This window comes from Balaenoptera acutorostrata, chromosome 17 (genome assembly GCF_949987535.1).
Source record: "Balaenoptera acutorostrata chromosome 17, mBalAcu1.1, whole genome shotgun sequence".
NCBI lineage: Eukaryota > Metazoa > Chordata > Mammalia > Artiodactyla > Balaenopteridae > Balaenoptera > Balaenoptera acutorostrata.
Genome location: NC_080080.1, coordinates 77,971,413 through 77,991,171, shown reverse-complemented (window position 1 = coordinate 77,991,171; position 19,759 = coordinate 77,971,413).

Sequence of the window (19,759 nt, the reverse complement as noted above, 5' to 3'; positions counted from 1 at the left end):
ATCAGACTCAAAAAAGAGAAGGGCACCTTCTCTTAAAGCATTTAATCCACAGAATTCTGATTCCCAGGTTATGATCAAGACCTCACCTTCTTCTGATCCTAAGGTCCCAAACATTAGACAAAAGAGATTCATTCTAGAGACCAAGAAATGTGGCTTTTAAAGCCCCGATGATGAGTGGTGTTTTACTCAGTTCTTATGTATTCTGGGAGCCTGTAGGAGGGATTTTAACAAGTCCTTTCAGGGTCCTTTTCCATCATTTCCGGGATGTCTTTCAGGTTCCTCTCCTCCCCTCCACTTCCCGCCTCCCAAACACACATTCTTTGTTATGGAAACTGGTTTTTCTGCCCCTCTCTCTGTAAAATAGCAGCAGTGGGAAGAAGGCAGTTCCGCACTCTGGGGATTGTGTAATGTTTCAGCATAAAAGCACCATGTTCTCACATTTCAGATGTTTGGAGTCACACCAGAGGCAGGGCAAACTTGCCCATTTTCAGTTACACTGTAAAGTGTGGGCTTTGCAAGATAGGATTCTGTGAGCTGGGCATGTTACCATGAAGGACCACTGTTGAGGCATCTTCTTCAGACTGGCACAGAAAGAGCACCGTGGCAGAGAGGGTGTAAGCGGACTTGGTGGGAAGATGATTTGTGCTGTAATAAATGCCCATTCTAAGGAGGGTGAATGCTGGCCCATCCTCACCCTCAAACAGCCAGGGAGCAAAGTAAACCCCTTGGAAGGAAAAGGAACCTGGTACAAAGTTGCCTGAACCTGAGTGTAAATAATAGAAAATGTGTCAATGTGTCAGAGAGAGAAAGAGAGTGAGGAAACAAACCAGCCGGGGAAGGGAAACTAAAGGAAGCCTATGGAACACACTGTTTGCATCCTGTAAACTTAGAAAGACTAGAAAGAGAGCTCCTAAACTTGGCCTTCAACTCTCAGACAGGGAAACATACATTTTAGTATTAAGTATAGGTAATTAGACCGTGAATAAAGCAAGTCACATTATGACTCATTAGATTCGAGGAAGAGATAGCTGGGGATACAACCAGACTCTTGAGCAGCTTGACTTTTGAAGTGGCTTCTGGAATTGCTTTGAAGGAATTTAATAGCCACCCCAGAGAACCAGGCATGTTAAAAAACTGTATTGCCTCATCGGACCTAAACCTTAGTTAATAGCTTGACTTTGATTTGTTTTTGGTGGTTTCCAAAATCAAATTCAAGACCCCACCTGCAGGACCTGAAGAGAAGGCGATCAAAAGTATTAACTGAATGAGTGGAAACATCCACCAAGAAAACAATTTCCGAAATCGAGGCAATGCTAGAAGAGAAATTCAGAACAGGTTTTCCGTAACGATAACTCACTGTTGTAAATGCAGTGACCCCAGGTCACCAGCTTCTGGAGGGAACTCCTTTGCATACGACCCACAGCACAAGCTTTACACATGATAGATACTCAGTAAAGTCGTTTTTTTTTTTTAAAACATCTTTATTGAAGTATAATTGCCTTACAATGATGTGTTAGCTTCTGCTGTATAACAAAGTGAATCAGTTATACATATACATATATCCCCATATCCCTTCCCTCTTGCATCTCCCTCCCTCCCACCCTCCCCATCCCACCCCTCTAGGTGGTCACAAAGCACCGAGCTGATCTCCCTGTGCTATGCGGCTGCTTCCCCCGAGCTATCTATTTTACGTTTGGTAGTGTATATATGTCCATGCCACTCTCTCACCCTGTCACATCTCACCCCTCCCCCTCCCCATATCCTCAAGTCCATTCTCTAGTAGGTCTGTGTCTTTATTCCCGTCTTGCCACTAGGTTCTTCATGGCCTTTTTTTTTTTTTTTCCTTAGATTCCATATATATGTGTTAGCATACTGTATTTGTTTTTCTCTTTCTGACTTACTTCACTCTGTATGACAGACTCTAACTCCATCCACCTCACTACAAATAACTCAATTTCGTTTCTTTTTATGGCTGAGCAATATTCCATTGTATATCTGTGCCACATCTTCTTTATCCATTCATCCAATGATGGACACTTGGGTTGCTTCCACGTCCTGGCTATTGTAAATAGAGCTGCAATGAACATTTTGGTACATGACTCTTTTTGAATTCTGGTTTTCTCAGGGTATATGCCCAGTAGTGGGATTGCTGGGTCGTATGGTAATTCTATTTGTAGTTTTTTAAGGAACCTCCATACTGTTCTCCATAGTGGCTGTATCAATTTACATTCCCACCAACAGTGCAAGAGTGTTCCCTTTCCTCCACACCCTCTCCAGCATTTATTGTTTCTAGATTTTTTGATAAATCACAGTAAAGTCATTTTTGAAAACCGTGTTCCTCTTGTAGCTACATCTTCCATAGCTCACATGCTCATGGGATGGACCCCCAAAGTCAAACTGTTGCCATAAAATTATATAGAGGAAGAGCTAAACCCCGCATATACTCACTTCTAACTCTATCATTACTCTCTTGGTATCTATTTTGTTGTACATAGACGTTACAACTTAGACAAAAATATTATTTTGATGAATCTTGTGAAAATTAGTCTAGAGAGAGTGATCTTGTGTGGCACGAAATACAATCAGAGGAGAAGAGTAAGGTCAAAATATATGCCTTTTTTCTACTCTGAAGCTATTATCTGATTATACATTTAGTGGAAGAGCAACGTCAGGAGATATCTCAGCAGATAGCCTAGAAACTAACAAGTCGCATGATTTCATGCAGGAAAACAATTATTTTGCTCTTAAGAGTTTAGGATCAGAAAATACTAAGTTTAATTTCTGTTTTGCTGTCAGTGGAGCGTGCAAACTTGGGAAAGTCAATCTCTAAACGTCATTTTTCTTGTCTCTGTACAATGGGGAAAATAAAGCCAACCACACTAGTTTGTTGCCTGGATTAAACGAAAAACTAATATGTATATACATATATACTGTGTAGGAATTCAATTTATGTTAATGACCCTTTTTTGTTGTGCTGTTAAACTTGAATTTCTGAAGCAGAATGGTTTTTATCTCGGTGTCTGGATTTTCATGTTCTTGGCCTCTTATTTTTGAAGCTATGATTTGGCTTCCTTAGTGGAGTGTTCAAATAATGAAAACAAGTGACTGTTTTGATAATGGTTGAAGGAAATAGGCTATTTATCTACCTGGATCCAGCGCTCCAAATTAAAAATCACATCGATAGAGCAATTTATAATAACTGCGGGTAGCCAGCTGCTCCACAAAATTGTAATAAGATATTGCTAGAAAAGAGGACTTGGGCAAGGCATGCACAATCTGATCAATTGTTATTTTATTGGGGATAGATTATGTCGCATTAATCTTCAACACTTCTATGCGTGGCAGAGCCAATTAGGGGAGATAAGATGTAGAAGTGTTTGGATCAGAAAATCAGAAAATGTTTGGGGTACTCAGAGGCTCCCCAGGAGGGCAGGGTTCCTGGAACAAGTGGAGAAGACTGGAGAGAGAGTCCAGGGACAAGGCAGAGAGGCAGGAAGGAGCCTGTCGAAGGAGACAGCTGTCAGAGTGCAAGGTGTGTGAATGGGGAATTGACCTGCCATGGGAGCCTCCAGCGGAGTGGGCTGGGGGGCCGTGGGAGTGACACAGGAAGGAAGGAAGTTGCTTAAGCACTCTTGGAGGGGACTGCAGGGGAGCAGCTGGTCACTCAGGGATGCATGATGAACAGAACATTGGCTCCTGTGAGCCCACCATTTTCTCTGCAGTGCCCACTCCCACAGTGAGTTCTCTAAGGAACCTGATGCCCCCAGGGAGATTTGCTCAGAGATGGGGGGGGGGGGAAAGAAATGCTTTTGTCCCTCATGTATAATACGTTTGTGTTTTTAGCTTCATATCCCCCACAGAAGATGTGGGAATAAGACAGAATGTGAGCCTTTGGGATCATCTCTTATCATTTGCCCGGTCCATCATCCTTCCTCAGAGGACCACACACACTTTATTAATTAATGGACATTCTCCAGGCAAGTCCTCCTTCAGCTTCTTGCCATATGTCCTCCAAACGTATTTGCTCCTTCCACTTAGATTGTCTCTGATTTTGCATGTGGCATACTCCCTAACCCTCAGGAAGCTCGCGTCATTGACTTCGTGTTCCTCTCTTGTATGGTTAATTTTAGTTGTTACTTCTTAGTCCTTATACACTCTCATAAGAATAAAAACTTTCTTATTTTCTCTTGTTTTTAAAAAAGGGCACTGTCTTAAACCTGTAATCATTCTCCTCCATGCTCAGTTTCTATCTAACTCCATCTTGGCAGTGAAAACTGTTGAAAAATGGTCTGATTCCTTTGTTGGCCCTTCCTCATATCCTCTATGAATTTCTTATTCCGCTGCCGTTTTACTTTTGCTCTTACCACTCGAGTGAAATCATACCTGTTAAGGTCAGTAGGAACTTTTAGATGAAAGCCCAAGAAACTCTTTTTAGACCTTATATTACTTGTCATATCTGCAGTACTGGACACGTCATATCTGCAGTATTGGACACTTGTATCTGCAGTATTGGACGCTTGTCCTATCTGCAGTATTGGACACTTGTATCTGCAGTATTGGATGCTTGTCTTATCTGCAGTATTGGACACTTGTATCTGCAGTATTGGATGCTTGTATCTGCAGTATTGGACGCTTGTCGTATCTGCAGTATTGGATGCTTGTCGTATCTGCAGTATTGGACACTTGTGTCTGCAGTATTGCACGCTTGTCGTATCTTCAGTATTGGACACTTGTATCTGCAGTATTGTATGCTTGTCGTATCTGCAGTATTGCACACTTGTATATGCAGTATTGGACACTTTTCGTATCTGCAGTAGTGGACACTTGTATCTGCAGTATTGGACACTTGTCGTATCTGCAGTATTGGACACTTGTTGTATCTGCAGTATTGGACACTTGTCGTATCTGCAGTATTGGACACGTTGTATCTGCAGTATTGGATACTGTTGTCCATTCCTTCTTTCTAGGAATTCTCCCTAAAACTTTTCCTCTTCCTTTTTTGGCTGTGCCTTCTTACTCTATCTCCTGGACTTTTCTTTCTCCATCTGTCCTTTAAATGGTGATGTTCCCTATGGTTTTGTCCTGTGCCTCATCTCAAGTTACATGTTCTGCTTGGGAACTCTTATCCACTCCAGGACTTTACCTCTCATCTATGCATCAATTATTTCTGTCTCCAGTTCTGGCTCCTTCTCTATCTACATGAGGTTTTCTCAATTTGTATGTGCTCCGGGCACCTCAAACTTATCATGTGTTCAAATGCTTAAATTATCTATTCTTTAAATCTGCTCTTGCTGTGTATTCACTCTCAGTGGATGGCAGACAGAGGAAATCGTTCTTTTTTATTTTAAATTTAGCCATTCTAATGGGTGTGTAGTGACATCTCCTAACTTTAATTTGTATTTCTCTGATGACTATTTTTTAAAAAAAAATTTACTGGAGTATAGTTGATTTACAATGTTTTCTCTCATGACTATTAATGTTGAGTTTCTTTTCACATGCTTTTTGGTCATTCATATCATTTGTGATATGTCAGTTCAAATATTTTGCCCATTTTTATTGGGTTGTTTATGATTGAGTTGTCAGAACTCTTTATATATTCTGGCTACAGGCCTTTTGTCATAAATCTGTATTATGAATATTTTCTCCCAGTGAGGCTTGCCTCCTTATTTTCTTAACCATATCTTTTGAAAAGCCAAAGATTTGTGTCTTGTTTAAGAAATTTTTGCCAACCCTAAGATTGTGAAGACACTCTCCTATTTTCTTCTACCAGTATTATAGTTCTGGTTGCTATGTTTAGGTCTTTGATATATATCAAGTTAATATTTGGGTCTGTGATAAGGGTCAAAGTAAATTTTTTTTTCAATAAACATCCAGTGTTCCAGCACTATTTATTGAAAAGACTATTTTTCCCATTGAATTGTCTTGGCAACTTGGTCAAAAATCAATTGACCATGCAACTGTGGATCTATTTCTGAATTCTCTGTTCAGTTTTTTGTTCCACTGATCAATATCTTTACCTTTATGCTAACATTCCACACTGTCTTGATTACTGTAGCTTTATATTGAAATCAAACAGTAAATTCTCCAACTTTGTTCTTTTCTGTAATTGTTTTCAAACAGTAAATTCTTGAAATCAAACAGTAAATTCTCCAACTTTGTTCTTCTTCTTTGTAATTGTTTTAGCCATTACAAATTCTTTACATTTCCATGTAAATTTTAGAATCAGTTCATCAATTTCTACAGAAAAGCTTGCTGGGATTTTGATTGGACTCATTAAATCTGTAGATCAGTTGTGGGAGAAGTGACATCTTAACAACTGTGTCTTTCAATCCATGAGCATGGTATATCTCTCTATATATTCAAGTCTTCTTTAATTTTTATCAGTTTTAAATGTATAGATATTGCATACATTTTATAAAATTTATTTCTAAGGATTTCATACATTTTGATCTCTTTCAAATGGTATGATTTTAAAGTTTATTTTCCAGTTGCTTGTTACTAGTTCTGATTTTTTTTAACAAAGAGGAACAAACTCTTTTTTTGTTTTTTATTTTTATTGGAGTATAGTTGATTTACAGTGTTGTGTTAGTTTCAGGTGTACAGCATAGTGAATCAGTTCTACATATACATATATCCACTCTTTTTTAGATTCTTTTCCCATAGAGGAACAAACTCTTATAGGTTCTAACCTGATGTTATTCTACCTTAGATTATAATCAATAGTGCATTTCTCCACTCCTAGCCTGTAGGTGACTTCACAGAGTCTTCTTCTTTTTTTTTTTTTTTTAAATTTCATAGCTACTTTATTTATTTATTTATTTATTTTTGGCTGTGTTGGGTCTTCGGTTCGTGCGAGGGCTTTCTCTAGTTGCGGCAAGTGGGGGCCACTCTTCATCGCGGTGCGGGGACCGCTCTTCATCGCGGTGCGCGGGCCTTTCACTATCGCGGCCCCTCCCGTTGCGGGGCACAGGCTCCAGACGCGCAGGCTCAGTAGTTGTGGCTCACGGGCCCAGCTGCTCCGTGGCATGTGGGATCTTCCCAGACCAGGGTTCGAACCCGTGTCCCCTGCATTAGCAGGCAGATTCTCAACCACTGCGCCACCAGGGAAGCCCCACAGAGTCTTCTTTTCAATCCCATGTGTAGGCACAGGGACTTGTATTTAATAGGCCTCAATAAAAGTTTTTTTGAATAAGAGTATCACTTTCAAGATCAAGTTCATTTTGGTTTAGTTTTCAAAAGACCATTAAAAAGCACTCAGAATTTAAAACTCTGGGGATTCTCATAGCTTGAGCTATATCTGAAAAGTAGAATGAAGTGATTTGACAGTTACTTGACTGATTTGAAAAATGTGGACTTTTTCTACACTTGATTGGCATCCAAAGTATTCATTGTTCATCTTAACAAGATAAGTGTCAAATCACATCCTAGATTACGTTATCTCAAGAGGGAAGTCTAATAAAAGGAGAAAAAGGAGAGGGAATTGCTGGTTCTAAAGCAACAGGATTGCACACAGATGTAGAGTGTAGGGAGCTGATGCAGCTCAGGACCATGACAACAACCACAGAGTCATAGGATCCCAGGGTTGCAAGAAGTCTTAGAGGCAGAAGGGAAGTATCAGAGGTATCTAGAATCCATCATCTAGAGAGAGAAGAGTTTCTTATCTTGGTGTGTGGCAGCACCATCTATTTTGGAGGCTCAAAACTGGAAGCTCCAGGCTATGCCTAGACGTCCCCTCACCCGAATTTTATTGGTTGATACTGTGTTTCTAAACTTTTAAAAATCCATATTTTAAAATAAAAATGAACTAATTAAAAACTAATTTTCCTGATTTTAAATTCAGACTTTCTGTAGGAAAACCAAGGTTTTGAGGTTGTCTTGAAAACAGGAACATGTTGAAGGCCTTGACCTTGCTTCTACAATGGCAGCATCTGTTTGGAATGAGGAGAGGCCGCACCCTTTATGTGCCCTCTCTTCTCTCCCATCATCTCCACCATCCTGACTCCTCAGCGTTTTTGCTAACATATTTTACCTACTTGGCCCCTGGAGCCATATGACTTTGCAGCTCTGACATCTGGGAATTCAAATCAGAAACGTACTTGTTATCTGTGACCCCTCCATCTTCTTGAGTCTCTCTCTCCCGTTCATCACCATGCCCTCATCACCTTTCTAATGTCTCCTGAATTTGTCACCTGCTCTCACTCCCCATCCCCACTGCCTTTATCCAGACCCTCACTGTTTCTCAGATGGATTACTGCCCCGGACTCACTACGTTCCATGTGGTGGTAACATTCACTGGAAGAAAGAAGCAGTGGAAGGTAGGAGAGGTGGGGAGGAAGAGGTCTTCTGTCCAAAGGGCAGTAGCACTATTTGTGGAGCCATAAGGGGCAGGGGTCCACTTTCCTGAGCATTGTTCTTCCACCTCTGGGACGTGGACACAGCCCTGGGAAGTAGATCATTACTGGAAGGAGAAGAAAATGAAGATCCTAAGTGAGGCTCGCACTTCATTTTTATCCTCTTTCTGGGTTTCAATCTTGGTTCTCTTTCACTCGTTTATTCCCATAAATATGCATGCCGTTTACCATAAAACTGTTTATACATAAGATAGTATAACTTTTCAAATAAGTAACTTTCAAATAAATAACAGTATAACTTTTAAATAAACATATTCGAGAGATGGGAGTCAGTCTGAGACTTCTAACTAGCACCTGCTGAAGGAACTGTTTGGTCAAAACACCCACGTTCGGACAGTCTTCCTTTGCCACACCAGTGATAATTATCTGTAGAGTTTCTGAGCCAAGGTGGTCTACAGATCAAGCAAAGAGACCTCAAATGTGTATCTGTTCCTAGTATCTGAAAAGAAAGACGGTTTGGTTTTGATTTATGAGAAGTAAAATCTTAGTTATTAGATGCTACGGGATTATAAACCTCAACTAAAGAATCAAGGCCTCCCTCAGGAAGGCTTCATGTGCTTGTCAACTTGGAAACAAATTTAGAAGCTGAGAACATCAAGGTGGCTTGCCCGTGTGTGTGTGTGTATGATGGGAGTGCAGGATAAGACTCTTTTGCCCCACTTAGTTAATGCAAGAAAGATAAGAGACAATTTGGCTATGCTCAAATTCTTTCTTATCCTGAGTGTCTGTAATTGAAATACCTGAACTGAATACGCATATGTATAACCATAGATCATAGCAGTGGCTCTCTAACAGGAGGACATTAAACTCAACTGGGACACCTGTTAAATACATGTGCAGCTTCCTAGGCCCATGTCCAGAGAATCTGTTGGTGGAAGTCTGGCCTGGGGCCGAGTGTGCGCTGTAACAAGGTCCCCAGCTGATTCTCCTGCACTTGGACCATCAAATCATACTTAGAGAAGCGTTTTGTGTCTACAAGAAAAACATGCACATGGATGTGACCTGGGCTAACGATCTCATCTCTGGACCTTAGACCATGTGGCTGTGTCGGTTGCTCTGAGTGACACCTTGAATTTCACACACACAGACACGCACACACACCCTACACTTATATACACATGTGCCACACTCACACTGAACATTCATACACACACACACACACACACCCCACATGTGTGTGCGTTTTGTTTTTTCATTTAAAACACAAGGACAACACTATCAAGTGGTATGTTAGGGAACAAAGGTCTTTTCCCCAAGTTTCTTGAAATCCTTAAATAGAAAGTGCACGTCACGAGGAGGAGCCCATCCCCGCATCCTTCACAGAACCTACTCATTGCTGAAGGACAGACTGTTGCTAGTATAATGAAAAGAAGAGGCAGATTCTGACTCTCCCTTTAAAATGTTTCTTTAAAAAAAAGTCCCACAGATTGACATGAATACACTACTATATTTAAAAGAGATAACCAACCAGGACCTACTGTATAGCACGGGAAACTCTGCTCAACATTCTGTAATAGCCTAAATGGGAAAAGAATTTGAAAAAGAATAGGTACTTGTATAACTGAATCACTTTGCTGTACACCTGAAACCAACACGACATTGTTAATCAACTACACTCCAATATAAAATAAAAATTTAAAATAAATTTCAAAAAACGAATGTCCCACAAATGCACAATCTTATTGCATATTTACTGTTTTGGGTTGCAGAAACTGAATGGTACTGTGTGGTGTGCGAATAGAAGAAAACAGGGTGAAACCGTGTGACCAGCAGGTAGGAGGGAGGGTGGATAAGAGCGTGACATGGGGGCTTTGGGTTGGAATCATATGGATTCTAGTCCTGGCTCTGCTACTTGTGGCCTTGATGAAGCTCGTGATCTCCTCAAGCCCCATCTGCAGAGGGGCATAGTTGTAGTACCTCCTTCACAGGACTGTTATAAAGATTAAAAGGAGAGGCACACACAGTAGGGCGGGAACACAGGTAAGACAATGCGTTTGCTCCTAAGTGGAGCGATGCCTGAACTCGTTGGAGCCCCCATGACTTCCTCTGTGCTCCCCGTACCTCTCAGCCTTCTGTTCCAGCTCCTTCTCAGTGGCCAGGAGAGAGGGTGGGGCTGAGAGAATCAGGCTGTAGGGAGGATAAGGGCAGAGAGAAAAGGGGAGGACGAAGCAGGGCGGGGCCCCTGGATCACTTGATGTGGGCTCCCCTCCCCCCTTCCCACCGCATCACCTGCTGATAGACCCCAACAATCTTGCTCTTACTGGGTGAACCAGGCAGCCAGTTGTACTCTCTATTGTCTTCAAAGGTACAAACTGATCAGATTGACAACTCCTGCTTTTCATCAAAAAAGATCTCAGCAGTGAACATTAACTTTAGGTGGCTTGACTATTAGAAGCGGCTTTGAACGTAACTTCTTTTCTTTTCCTGAATTCAGGAGCCATAAAAACTGACCAGGAAAAAGCCTCAGACCAAGTTCTTTATCGTAGATCTTGCAAAATAGTGACCAGCAGTTGGTACCTGGCCCCTAGATGTGTTTTGTTTGGCTCATACTGTCTGTTTTAAAAGTTTGAATCGGTGTCCAGCATTCAAGAAAGCTTACATAAACATACAAATTTCCAGCCTATTTTGAAAATCAGATGTGGCTGTCGTCCAGGCTCCTGTCCACGTGGGGACATGCAAGTTGGAACCGAGTTACCTTTGTCCTAGGAAGGAGATGGGTCCTGGAGGCACACATTCTAATCTCTCTGTAGTTTTGAATTCTATTGCTGGCTCTACAAGCTTTATTACGTGCCTGATTTCAAAGGACTTATTCTCTTTGGCTTCAGTTTATTCATTCGTCAGATTGTTGCAGGAAGGGGAACCCCTTCCAGGGCCCGAGAGTGGGCTCTTGTCTAACACTCGGAAAGGAACTGTCCGAGGAGACACACGTGCTGACAAAGCAAGAGACTTTATGGGGAAGGGGCGCCCGGGCGGAGAGCAGGAGGGTGAGGGACCCCAGGAGGACGGCTCTGCCACGTGGCTCGCAGTCTCGGGTTTTATGGTGATGGGGTGAGTTGCCGGGTTGTCTCTGGCCGATCACTCTGACTCAGGGTCCTTCCTGGTGGCCCGCGCATCACTCAGCCAAAGTGGAATTCAGCGAGGAGGATTCTGGGAGGTTGGTAGGACATATGGGCTGTCATCTCCTCTCTCCTTTTGGCCTTTCCCGAATTCTTCTGGTTGGTAGTAGCTTGTTAGTTCCACGTTCCTTACTAGGACCTCCTGTTGTGAGATAGCTCAGGCAAGTGGTTACTATGGGGCCTGGCCAGGGCGGGCAGTTTCGGTCAGTGGTTCCCCTAACTTGAACGAGGATGCTTCCAGTTCTCAAAACCATCGATCTAGCTGTGAACACTGCGTTTGACATGGGCAGAGGTGTCCATGTCACGCGTCACATTGTTTTTTTTTTTTAATTTACACTTTATTTATTTTTGGCTGTGTTGGGTCTTCGTTTCTGTGCGAGGGCTTTCTCTAGTTGCAGCGAGCGGGGGCCACTCTTCATCGCGGTGCGCGGGCCTCTCACTATCGCGGAGCACAGGCTCCAGACGCGCAGGCGTCTCTCTTGTTGCGGAGCACAGGCTCCAGACGCGCAGGCTCAGTAGTTGTGGCTCACGGGCCTAGTTGCCCCGCGGCATGTGGGATCTTCCCAGACCAGGGCTCGAACCCGTGTCCCCTGCATTGGCAGGCAGACTCTCAACCACTGTGCCACCAGGGAAGCCCCACGCGTCACTTTTAAGCCCTCCTTTTCCTTCCTCTTCCCTGCCTGCGTCTGTAGGGGCAGGGCTTCTGGCAAAGATTCTCTCCTTGACCAAACCCTAGCCCGACTCTCCTGAGTCTTCTTCTCCAGTAGACCTCAAACTTGGTTGAACAAACACTAACCCGGTTTCTAGCTGTGCAAGTCCTTCTCCCAAGGATGACTCTAGCTCCCCTTAAAGTGCCTGCCTGAGAAAACTCAAGGCTGCCGGAAGAATTTGCTGTTTGTTCCAGCCAAGACCTGAAGATAGGACCCCTGTCTCCAGCCTCTGTGGGAGGGGAGGAGCTGAACTTCTATAAGCGCCAGCTGGCAAACCAGATGCATTTCCCATGGACCAATCCCTCCATCTCTTTCCTGCTTTTTGTAAGGTCTCACTTCCCCTGATTCTACTGAGCTTCTGCTCACCCCTCCTTACTTTCTCACTCTCCCTTAAAGGCCCAGTCACCTCTATACAAATCAAAGATGAGGTCAGTCCCTGCTGGACTGTTTTCCCTATTGCAGTAGTATATTACCGATTAAAATGTGTCCTTGCTGCTTTAACTAGGGTCTTATTTGTTTGTCTTTGAAAGCACTCACACCCTGGAAGGTTCAGAGCCAGACAGTATATGAGAAGCCCTTAGATGAACCCCAACTGTATCTTGCATGTAAAGCTTGCTTCACAGTACTTGGTACTCAATTCCATTTTTGTGCCAGGCAGCATGTGGGCTCTCAGTAAGCATGTGTTGAGTGAACAGATGAATTGGTAGCAGGCTTGGCATTCAGACTTCCAGGGAGTGAGAGGCTGCTGCCCTAAAGATTAGATTTTCTTCCACACATCAAAAAAAGCAATTATCTTATGCCAGATACTTAAGAACATGCAATTAGCAAGCCCAGATGAGCTCACTTCCCATAAACTGAGCTGCCAAAATGAGTGAGAAAATGTAGTTTATGATTGAGGTTCTCTCTCTTAAGGGGTGCTTAGAATAAACTCTGTTTTTAGTAGGGTGTGTTTGGTGCAAATAAAACATTTAAAATGTGTAAGCAGCCGTAGAAAGACTGCTATGGTAAGAAAGTGATTTGAAATTTTAAATATTATAGCTTGTTTCCCTGTGAAATGAATAGATGATTCAGAAGGTGTGGAAATGAGATAGAACCACTGGCTCATGGAATAGTGGTGGATTTAAGTGCCTTTCACCCACTCATATCCGGTGCCTCATGTAAGTAACACTTATAGAAAAACAGAGAGAATAAAATACATACACATATATACCCACTACCTGGATGGAATGTCTATAATAAATATCACCATACATTTCCCCATTTTAAAGGTAATGAACTGTCAAGAGGTAAAACATTTTTTTCCTACTCCTTTTCCATATTGTTGTGCTATCTCTGCCTTCAGATTGACTCACTTCTGAGTATGTGGCTATATTCTCATCCATATTTTTTTTATACTTTGTTTCATCTTTTCGGGTTCATAAAATATACAGGGTCATGTTGATGTTCGTAGAATCACATTTAAGATTTATCCATGTTAATACATGTATTTCTAGCTTAATCATTTTAATTGCTTTATGGAATGATTAAATCACAATTTAGGATTCATTACCTTCTTATGAGCATGTAGGTTATTTTCATTACAAACAGTGCTGCAGAGATACCCCTGAATGTATCTCATTGCCCTCATGTTCCAGAGACTCTCAAGAATCACACCCATGTTAGATTACCAGGGTGTTAGAGCAGGTGCCCCTTTAACTGTGTAGTTATTGGCACATTGTTCTCTGAAGCAGTTGTACTAATTTATGCTCCCAACAGCAGTGTCGAAAGTTCTTTTTTCTCTACATCTTCTCCAAAGTTGTTAGATTTTAAAATTGTTATCAAGACCTTTTTTGACCCACCTAGAGTAATGAAAATAAAAACAAAATAAACAAATGGGACCTAATGAAACTTAAAAGCTGTTGCACAGCAAAGGAAACGGTAAACAAGACTAAAAGACAACCCTCAGAAAGGAAACGGTAAACAAGACTAAAAGACAACCCTCAGAATGGGAGAAAATATTTGCAAATGAAACAATGGACAAAGGATTAATCTCCAAAACATACAAACAGCTCATGGAGGTCAATATCAAAAAACAAACAACCCAATTTAAAAAAAATGGGGGAGGACCTTCAAGGTGGTGGAGGAGTAAGACGTGGAGATCACCTTCCTCCCCACAAATACATCAGAAATACATCTACATGTGAAACAACTCCTACAGAACACCTACTGAACGCTGGCAGAAGACCTCAGACTTCCCAAAAGTCAAGAAACTCCCCACGTACCTGGGTAGGTCAAAAGAAAAAAGAAAAAAACAGAGACAAAAGAATAGGGACGGGACCTGTCCCTCGGGGAGGGAGCTGTGAAGGAGGAAAAGTTTTCACACACTAGGAAACCCCTTCACTGGCTGAGATGGTGGGTGACGGAGGGGGAAGCTTCGGAGCCACGGAGGAGAGCGCAGCAACAGGGGTGCAGAGGGCAAAGTGGAGAGATTCCCACACAGAGGATCAGTGTCGACCAGCACTCACCAGCCCGAGAGGCTTGTCTGCTCACCCACCAGGGTGGGCAGGGGCTGGGAGCTGAGGCTCGGGCTTTGGAGGTCAGATCCCAGGGAGAGGACTGGGGTTGGATACGTGAACACAGCCTGAAGGGGGCTAGTGCGCCACACTTAGCTGGGAGGGAGTCCGGGAAAAAGTCTGGACCTGCCTAAGAGGCAAGAGACCATTGTTTTGGGGTGTGTGAGGAGAGGGGATTCAGAGCACCACCTAAATGAGCTCCAGAGATGGGCGAGAGACGCGGCTATCAGTGCAGACACCAGAGACGGGCATGAGACGCTAAGGCTGCTGCTGCAGCCACCAAGAAGCCTGTTTGTAAGCGCAGGTCACTATTCACACCTCTCCTCCCAGAAGCCTGTGCAGCCCGCCACTGCCAGGGTCCTGTGATCCAGGGACAACTTCCCTGGAAGTTGAGGGAACTTCAATTCAACAGTTGAATTTTTAGACAAAATTCAACACTCATTTTTGATAAAAATTCTCCAGGAAGTAGGCATAGAGGGAACCTACCTCAACATAATAAAGGCCATATATGACAAACCCACAGCCAACATCGTTCTCAATGGTGAAAAACTGAAACCATTTCCTCTAAGATCAGGAACAAGACAAGGTTGCCCACTTCCACCATTATTATTCAACACAGTTTTGGAAGTTTTAGCCATGGCAATCAGAGAAGAAAAAGAAATAAAAGGAATCCAAATTGGAAAAGAAGAAGTAAAACTGTCACTGTTTGCAGGTGACATGATACTCTACATAAAGAATCCTAAAGATGCTACCAGAAAACTGCTAGAGCTATTCAATGAATTTGGTAGAGTAGCAGGATACAAAATTAATGCACAGAAATCTCTTGCATTCCGATACACTAATGATGAAAAATCTGAATGAGAAATTATGGAAACACTCCCATTTATCACTGCAACAAAAAGAATAAAATACCTAGGAATAAACCTACCTAAGGAGACAAAAGACCTGTATGCAGAAAACTATAAGACACTGATGAAAGAAATTAAAAATGATGCAAACAGATTGAGAGATATACTATGTTCTTGGATTGGAAGAATCAACATTGTGAAAATGACTCTACTACCCAAAGCAATCTACAGATTCAATGCAATTCCTATCAAACTACCAATGGCATTTTTCACAGAACTAGAACAAAAAATTTTACAATTTGTATGGAAACACAAAAGACCCCAAATAGCCAAAGCAATCTTGAGAAAGAAAAACAGAGCTGGAGGAATCAGGCTCCCTGACTTTAGAGTATACTACAAAGCTACAGTAATCAAGAGAGTATGGTACTGGCACAAAAACAGAAACATAGATCAATGGAACAGGATAGAAAGCCCAGAGATAAACCCATGCACATATGGTCACCTTATCTTTGATCAAGGAGGCAAGAGTATACAATGGAGAAAAGACAGCCTCTTCAATAAGTGGTGCTGGGAAAACTGGGCAGCTACATGTAAAAGAATGAAATTAGAACACTCTCTAACACCATACACAAAAATAAACTAAAAATGGATTAAAGGGGCTTCCCTGGTGGCGCAGCGGTTGAGAATCTGCCTGCCAATGCAGGGGACACGGGTTCGAGCCCTGGTCTGGGAAGATCCCACATGCCGCAGAGCGACTAGGCCCGTGAGCCACAATTACTGAGCCTGCGCGTCTGGAGCTTGTGCTCCGCAACAAGAGAGGCCACGACTGTGAGAGGCCCGCGCACCGCGATGAAGAGTGGCCCCTGCTTGCCGCAACTGGAGAAAGCCCTCGCACAGAAACGAAGACCCAACACAGCCAAAAATAAATATAAATAAATAAAAATTAAAAAAAAAATGGATTAAAGACCTAAATGTAAGGCCAGACACTATAAAAGTCTTAGAGGAAAACATAGGCAGAACACTCTATGACATACATCACAGCAAGATCCTTTTTGACCCACCTCCTAGAGAAATGGAAATAAAAACAAAAACAAACTAATGGGACCTAATGAAACTTAAATCTTTTGCACAGCAAAGGAAACCATAAACAGGACAAAAAGACAACCTGCAGAATGGGAGAAAATTTGCAAAGGAAGCAACTGACAAAGGATTAATCTCGAAAATATACAAGCAGTTCCTGTAGCTCAATATCAAAAAAACAAACAACCCAATCAAAAAATGGGCAGAAGACCTAAAAAGACATTTCTCCAAAGAAGATATACAGATTGCCAACAAACACATGAAGGGATGCTCAACATATCTAATCATTAGAGAAATGCAAATCAAAACTACAGTGAGGTATCACCTCACACCAGTCAGAATGGCCATCATCAAAAAATCTACAAACAGTAAATGCTGGAGAGGGTGTGGAGAAAAGGGAACCCTCTTGCGTTGTTGGTGGGAATGTAAATTGATACAACCACCATGGAGAACAGTATGGAGGTTCCTTAAAAACTAAAAATAGGACTACCATATGACCCAGCAATCCCACTACTGGGCACACATCCTGAGAAAACCCTAATTCAAAAAGAGTCATGTACCACAGTGTTCATTGCAGCACTATTTACAGTAGCCAGGACATGGAAGCATCCTAAATGTCCATAGACAGATGAATGGGTAAAGAAGATGTGACACATATATACAATGTGAATATTACTCAGCCATAAAAAGAAACGAAATTGAGTTATCTGTAGTGAGGTGGATGGACCTAGAGTCTGTCATACAAAGTGAAGTAAGTCAGAAAGAGAAAAGCAAATACCATATGCTAACACATATGTATGGAATCAAAAAAAAAAAAAAAAGGTTCTAAACAACCTAGGGGCAGGACAGGAATAAAGACACAGACGTACAGAATGGACTTGAGGATATGGGGAGGGGGAAGGGTAAGCTGTGACAAAGTGAGAGAGTGGCATGGACACATATACACTACCAAATGTGAAATAGATAGCTAGTGGGAAGCAGCTGCATAGCACAGGGAGATCAGCTCGGTGCTTTGTGACCACCTAGAGAGGTGGGATTGGGAGGGTGGGAGGGATGCTGAAGAGGGAGGGGATATGGAGACATATGTATGCATATGGCTGATTCACTTTGTTGTACTACAGAAGCTAACTCAGCATTGTGAAACGATTATACTCCAATAAAGATGTATTAAAAAAAATAAATATAAAAAAATAAAATTGTTACCAATATGATGGGTGTCAATTGGCACCTTATTGTTGTTTAACTTTACACTAGCCTGATACCAAGTGAGATGAACATTTTTTTTCATGTATTAACTGATCATTTGGGCTTCCATTTCTCAGAACTACCTTTCATATTTTCTGGTCATTTTCTATTGAGTGGTTTAACCCTTTCTTTTTATTTGTATGAGTTTCTTATACATTCTAGTTCCTAATCCTTTGTTGGTAGGTATGTTGCAAATATTGTCTCTCAGTTTGTTTAGGAAGATTTTTATTAAATTAATTTTCATATTATGAGGTTGCCAAATTTATTAATACTTTCCTAATGTTTTTTTTTTTCGTGTCAGAAATCCTGCCTCATACTCATTAGGATGGGTACTATCAAAAAAATGGAAAATCACAGGTGTTGGTGAGGATATGGAGAACATAGAACCCTTGTGCTCTGTTAGTGGGAATGTACAATGGTGTAGCCATTATGGAAAACTATATGGAGGTTCCTCAAAAAATTAAAAACATAGCTATCTATCCAGTAATTACACTTCTGAGTATATTCCCAAAGGCACTGAAAGCAGGGTCTTAAAGAGATATTTGGGGCTTCCCTGGTGGCGCAGTGGTTGAGAATCTGCCTGCTAATGCAGGGGACACGGGTTCGAGCCCTGGTCTGGGAAGATCCCACATGCCGCGGAGCGGCTGGGCCCGTGAGCCACAATTGCTGAGCCTGCGCGTCTGGAGCCTGTGCCCCGCGACGGGAGGGGCCGCGATAGAGAAAGGCCCGCGCACCGCGATGAAGAGCGGTCCCCGCACCGCGATGAAGAGTGGCCCCCGCTTGCCGCAACTGGAGAAAGCCCTCGCACGAACCGAAGACCCAACACAGCCAAAAATAAATAAATAAATAAATAAATAAGAAAATCCTTTAAAAAAAAAAAAAAAAAAAGAGATATTTGTACACTTGTGTTCATAGCACATTATTCACAATAGTCAAGAAGTGGAAGCAAATTAAATGTCCACTGATGGATGAATGGATAAAGAAATTATGGTATACACGACAATTCCGGACTTACAGTATTCCAGTAATGGAATATTACTCAGCTTTAAAAAGAAAAGAAATCCTATCACATGCTAAAACATGAATGAACCATGAAGACATTATACTAAGTTAAATGTGCCAGAAACAAAATGTCAAATACTGTATGATTTCATTTATATGAGGTATCAAGTGGTCAGATTAATAGAGGCAGAAAGTAGAATGGTGGTTCAGAGGCTATGGGGAGGGAAAAATGGGGAGTAGTTGTTTCGGGGGTATAGAGTTTCAGTTTTGCCCGGTGAAAAAGTTCTGGAGATCTGTTGCACAGCAATGTGAATACACCTAACACTACTGAACTGGATACTTTAAAATGGCAAAGATGGTAAGTTTTATGTTATGTGTTTTTTTGCCACAATTAAAAATTAATTTTGTAAAAATTTCAGCTATAATATCTTTGAATCCTATTGTTTCCTATCCACTCTATTTTTTATTTCTAGAACTTCAATTAATATGTTGGAGCTTGTAATTCTACAGAGTGTTTACAAAGTCAGAAAACATAGTATACACTCATTTTTAAAAATACTAAGTTCATTGAGGAATAATTTATATATAGTCCACCTTTTTTACGTGTTCTTTTGATGAGTTTTGACAAATGTAGGCACTCATGTAACTGCTACCACAATAAAAATGTAGAAAATTCCTATCACCTTATTAAGTTTTCTCATGTTCCTTTGTATTCAATACTGTCTTCCGACTCCCAGGCCCTGGAAGTCACTGAGCTGATTTCTGTCCCTATAGTTTTGCCTTTTGCAGAATGTT